Source organism: Procambarus clarkii, chromosome 9 (genome assembly GCF_040958095.1).
Source record: "Procambarus clarkii isolate CNS0578487 chromosome 9, FALCON_Pclarkii_2.0, whole genome shotgun sequence".
NCBI classification, from domain to species: Eukaryota; Metazoa; Arthropoda; class Malacostraca; order Decapoda; family Cambaridae; genus Procambarus; species Procambarus clarkii.
Genome location: NC_091158.1, coordinates 29,460,329 through 29,466,328, shown reverse-complemented (window position 1 = coordinate 29,466,328; position 6,000 = coordinate 29,460,329). Strand labels below are relative to the sequence as shown.

The 6,000-nt window shown below is 47.8% G+C and overlaps 1 protein-coding gene across 2 annotated transcripts in view; it reads left to right on the top strand.

Annotated features, from left to right (window-relative positions):
• Positions 1-440: 440 nt before the first annotated feature.
• Positions 441-6,000, top strand: part of LOC123766096 (uncharacterized) — a 204,056-nt gene continuing 198,496 nt past the window's right edge. For both annotated transcript variants that reach the window (XR_011227913.1, XM_045754941.2), the window contains exon 1: positions 441-600. The gene's annotated coding sequence lies outside the window, so the exon portion shown is untranslated. The remainder of the gene's footprint in view (positions 601-6,000) is intronic.

The following is a 6,000-nucleotide window of genomic DNA, read 5'->3' as shown; positions in this document are numbered from 1 at the left end:
CCTTTTCACACTGTAAATGGAAAACACAGGATTTATTCGTCTTATATAAACCCAAGACAAAACTTTGGTTGAAATGAGTGACACTGAAAAAGAATTAACAATCAGTTGCATAGGGTAATTTGAGTGTGTTGATTTGCAGGTATTACTGAGCATTTCTATTTCCCTAAATATTTGCTGTGAGCCATATAATTAAATTTGACCACCCAGCAGGTGTCCGATGAACATGCATTGTTGATCTACAGTGAAAACAACACCTCGCAAAACAAGAGAAGGGAGGAGTGCCCTCCCAATCTGCTAGTGCCTCGAGGATGGAGAAAAGTACACGTGCAACCAATCAGTGTCTCAATCAGTGGGAGGGAGAGAAATGAACAAGCAACCAATCAGCGCCTCGGGGAGGGGCGAAAGTACATGTAACTTGGCAGGGAGAGAAGCTGGTTCCCAGTCAGCGCCTGCCTGCGAGAGGGAGAGTAGTGCGCCGCTCCCAATCAATCAGCGCCTCGACGAGAAAGAACCTTGTATAAACCTTACGTTTCTCATATTTCTGTGATACTGAAAAAGAAGCGAACTACACATGTCGCCCGTTAATCGGATGTTGAAGTAGTAAGTAAAAAATATGGTAGTGAGCGGAGCTCCAGTTAGGTTAAAATATTGTGCTTCAGTTTGTTAGCTGTTCTGCTTTATAGGCTGCGTATTGCTTATACTGGTGTGGTGTTATCCATACAGTTACATACCCTGATGGTTAGCCAAAATATACTTGGTACCTACTGGACTTTTGTAGACCATTAGTGTCAAGAATGTAACAACTCTTGTATATATCTCAAAAAAAAAAAAAAAAAAAAAAAAAAAAAAAAAAAATTATCATGTCACTGTTGGCGTTCAGCTGGAGAAAATTAACTAATTTTCATGTGATAAGATATTGTGATAGTATACCAGGCAGTGTGCTGAGATCCTGTAATACATCTCATGGATACATGAAGGCACGCTAGGCAACGAACAATATGGGCTGTTTTCTTAGTGTGGTGGTCTGTGGGCAGCCCAAGAGACCGTACATTTTCGTTTCGGGTTTATGAGTGATTCTCATATTGTAGTGGTAAACGCCGTTGCCTGGATTTGGTTGTTTGCTGATGTTTGATAGATGCATTAGTATTCCAGTTTATTAATCAATATTACTTAAATGCATTTATAATTATAATTAAAACAAAAGTCAATGAATCTTAAGTCCAGACCTCTAGCACTTGCTCAATGACTGTTAATATTGATTTATCCAAAATAAAGGGAACATTTTGGCAAAACACATTAATATAATCGAAAATCAGTGACATGTGTGTAAAATTAGGTGTGTGGTATAGCAACAATGAAGTGGAAAACTTGTGTTTATATGATAAATATTAACATATTTATGAGTAATTAGCCTGCCCGCTCCCTACAGTACTACAGTATACATGCGGGGGGATTACTTGCTGACACTAATTTAAAAAAAATTAAACGAAGCATTATTATGTAATAAATTAGATTTATGTTTTTAAGATAGCATTTATGGTGCTCATTTGTATACCAACCCAGTGGAAGAGAGTGAGCTGGTACAAGATGGTCTGTACACCCGTGTGGCCAGAGTGCCTGGTAAGGAAAAATGTTCCATTGTTATATCAACATAACTCGTTTTTTTCCTTTTAATAACGACTGTACCCTTTAAATTCTTACCCCCTTCCCGTTCAGCTCGTTGATGCCGTGAGGTGGGCTTAGTGGACGGCTGCCGGAGTGTGATGCTCCTTGGGACAGTCCTATCTCCGTTTGTAGCCTTGTGCTCCTGCTACTGTCCTCTCAAATTTTGCTGAACAGCTTTTCCTTTTCCTTCTGTTTCGTGTTTCTCCCCCCTCTTCTCCTGTCTGCTTGTTGTTTCCTGCCGACCTTTTGCGTGTTTTGGTTATTCCTTTAGACTTCTTCTATTTTGACGCCCGGGTGCTTGAGGAGGAATACTCTTGCACCCGTAGAACTGTAGTACCCGACGTAGAGAGCGAGGGGAACCTTTTCTTGTCAATCCCCCTTTCGTCACTGAACCCGATATAGACGGACTGACGGTTCTTAAGGTGGCGTTTGTGAGGCGTATACTCACGACGTTGGAGGAGTCGTGAGTATACGCCTCCTAGGAGGCCACGGCATGATCGGCGATAGCTTCTAGTTGGGTGTCCTGCCTCTAATTGTGGCTCCATGGTGGGTGTGGGGGCACAATCGTGAATGAATGTTTTGGTTCGTACCTATGTTGTGTTCTGTTCCTCCTTTACCTTCTCAGGCTCGTGTGGTGTGTGACCAAGCCCCCGAGTCGGTCCGTGTTGGAAGACCGGGCTCTGTAGCCTCCACTGCATTGGGCCCCGACCTTGCTCCTCCTTTGGCCTCTCTGACTACTCCCCCTCGGCTCCCCTCCCTCCTCTGAGGTTGGGTCGAGCCCCAAGCTCGCCTCACAAACGCCACCTTAAGAATCGTCAGTCCGTCGAGATCGGGTTCAGTGACGAAAGGGGGATTGACAATAAAAGGTTCCCCTCGCTCTCGACGTTGGGTACTACAGTGGTGATTACCTCGTCCCCTGATACGGCTCCATCTCTAGTTGTAACTACTGCGCCTTTTGACCCCTCTCTCTCTCTTGGGGTTCTCAATGCCGTCCTCGATACAGCCGCACTCGCTCGATTCCTTCCCGTTCTGATACCTATCAAGCCTTTGTTTGGTCCCACTTCATGGGCCAAATACTTTGATCTCCTCCCTCTTGATTCTGCGCCTCCTGACGATTTCTCCCTCCATCGACATCTTGTTGATTCCGTGGATACCTCTGTTACCTTCAACCCTACTCGTCTCGGTACACGTGTCGTTGCTGCTCCTTCTCAGGATGCAGGTTCCCGCTTGGCTGCCTTATCTTGCCTTGGCGAGACCCCTGTTCGGGTCTCAAAGAACGCTCAGTTGAATGCCAGTGTTGGCACTATTCTCCTCCCGCCCTATGTTGCGATCGGTTTTCGGAATCTGCAGGACTGCCACGATGACATTCAACATATGTTCGATGCCCAGGGCCATTTTGTCCTTCGGGTTGACACGTTTACTCGCCCCCCTCGTGGTCGTCAACCCCTTTGGGTTGTGAAGATTACTTTTGATGGTAGGACCCTTCCATCCTCTGTCATTCTTGCTGGTGCCAGGTGCTCCGTCCAGGAGTACATTCCTTCTCCTAGGCTCTGTAACAAGTGCTGGAGGTTTGGGCATGTTGTCCTCCGCTGCTCTGGAACTGTCTTTCTCTGTCCTTTGTGTGGGGGCGAAGGTCACTCTAAGTCAGAGTGCACTTCTCCCCAGGTTCGCTGCCTCAACTGCGATTGAGCCCCATCCTACCTTCTCCCGTGCGTGTATCCATTACAAGCTTGATACAGCCGTCCTCACCTTGAAGCACCGGGAGCGTTTATCTTTTCCTAAGGCGAGGCGCCAGGTTCGCTGGCTCCCACCTTATGCTAACGTCTCTTATGCTCGCGTGTTGTGCTCTTCCTCTCCTCGTTCTTCCACCCTTCCTCAGACTCACAACCGTTTCCGGGCCTTGGACCCTGATACGCCCACTGCCCCCTCCTCTGCTCCTTTGAGTTCTGTCCCGAAGGGTCCTCCTCCTGGTCCTCTGTCTGGGGTTCTCCTTCTTTCTACCCGGTCTGACATGTCTCCTGTGTCTTGTTCCTCCTCTCCCTCCGATCCTCCTTCCCATCCTTCTCCTCCATCTTTTGACTCTCCCCGCCGCCTGTCGGTGCGGGGTGTTGTCCATCGCTCTCCTAACGGTTGTCGTGTGTGCTCTCGTTCAGCTTCTCCTGTCGAGACGCTGAAATTCGTTGCCCGGTACGTAATTGCTGGGACACCGGTCTCTTTAAGTCAGAAGCGTAAGCCTGGCTCCTCTCCTTTATCCTCCCCGGCGGGTAAGAAGGCTTCGCTCTCTTCCTCGGCCCCTACCACTGACTCTATTGCTCCTTTCCCTCCCGTTTCGGTGGTTGCGCCACCTGTTCCTGCTATGGATGTTTCTTTGGCCCCCGCTTCCCTCTTGGTTGCTGCCCTTGCTGAGGTGCACTCCACTCTTTCTACTCCGCCTTTTCCTGCTGCTGTCCTTGAATGCTCCTCTCCGTTTTCTCCTCCTCTTCCTCCTCCTCCTCCGGACCCCGCCCGCCCACCTCGGGTCTGTTGTCCCGCTTCCTACCCTCCATCTTTGCTCAGTTTACCCATGCCCCCCTAACCCTGACTTTGCTGACCCTGATCTTCTTTAACGTGGTGTGTTGCTCTTTCGCCTTTGTTTCTTCCTTGTTCTCTGTTGTTATTCTTTTATCTTCTCGTCGATGTCTATTCTTCAATGGAACGTTCGAGGTTATTTGGCCAATTTCCTCGAACTCCAACGTCTGATTTCGCGGTTTTTGCCCCTTTGTGTCTGTCTCCAGGAGCCGATGCTTGGTGCTCGTCCTGGTCGCTTTCGTTCCTATTCCTTTCTCTCCCCCACCCCAGCTGTTGCTGGGGATCCTAACACTTCTGCTCTCTTGATTCGCTCTGATGTTCCCTTTGTCCCCTACTTTTTCCTTCACCTCTCCATTGTTCTGCTGCTTGTATCTTTGTGGGGAAATGGTACACTGTTTGTTCCATTTATCTTCCCCCAAAAATCTCGCTTTCTCTTCCTGATCTGAAACACTTACTGGACTCCTTGCCGGAGCCTGTGCTCCTGCTGGGAGATTTCAATTGTCGTCATTCGCTTTGGGGTGATGTTCTGACGAACACCTGGGGTCGCCTTCATGAGCCGTTTATCCTCTCTTCTTCCCTGTCTCTTCTGAATTCTGGTGAGCCCACGCATTTGGACTCTCAGACTCGCACCCTTTCCTGTCTTGATCTTTCTCTTTGCTCTTCTTCTCTTTACTTAGATTTCACGTGGCAGGTTCTTGATGATCTCCATGGCAGTGACCATTTCCCTATCCTTGTTACCTTTTTCTCTTTTCGCCCTCCCCTCTCCTTCCCTAGGTGGCAGTTTGCGAAAGCAAACTGGGACCTCTTTACCCTCAGCGCTGCTCTCTCTGACCTCTCCCTTCTACCTCTCCCTCCTCCTTTTTCATGACACTGTTTTGACGCTGCCCTCCGCTCTATTCCTCGCTCTTCCTCTCGGGGTCCACGGAAGTGCGTTCCCTAGTGGAATGCAGACTGTGCTCGGGCTGTCCGCTGTAAGCGTGCAACCTGGAAGATACACCGCCATCTGCCGACGGCCGATTTTTTTCTTTTCTTTCGGAAGGCGAGTGCGGTGGCCCGTAGGGCCATCCGTACGGCTAAACATGAATGTTGGGCATCTTATGTCTCCACCATTATGTCCGAAACTCCTCTGCCACAGATCTGGAAACATATCAGCAAGATAGCGGGTAAGTTCGTTCCCGATGTTTCACCGGTCCTTCACCTCCGTGGTACTCTTGTGGCGGACCCGTTGCAGGTCGCTACCGAACTGGGTTCCCACTTTTCTTCTGTTAGCCCTGGTCTTCATCTTCCACAATCTTTCCTTCTTCATTTATATAAAGAAGGAAAGATTGGGGAAGAATATGAATGCTGTTTTAAACGCGAGGAAAGAGATTTACCTGTCTGGCCGATGTAAACACATGCACACTCATTACAAGGGATGGAATACAGACTGTGTATTCCATCCCTTGTAATGAGTGTGCATGTGTTTACATTGGCCAGACAGGTAAATCTCTTTCCTCTCGTTTAAAACAGCATTCATATGCTATTCGTATAGCCCAGCAATCCAGTGCATTATATTTACATTCCAGTTTATGTATTCATTCTATCGACTTCGCAGGGTCAAAATGTAATGTTAAAAGTAAGGATTTTGTTGAACGAAACGTGATCGAGTCTGCTCTGATCAAACATTGTAACAACAGCCTTAATGTGAGCCCCGGTATGTACAAAATGGATCCCTATTTAAGCCTCAATATAGCAGTAAAAACAATATAGCAATCATTTAACACGTAT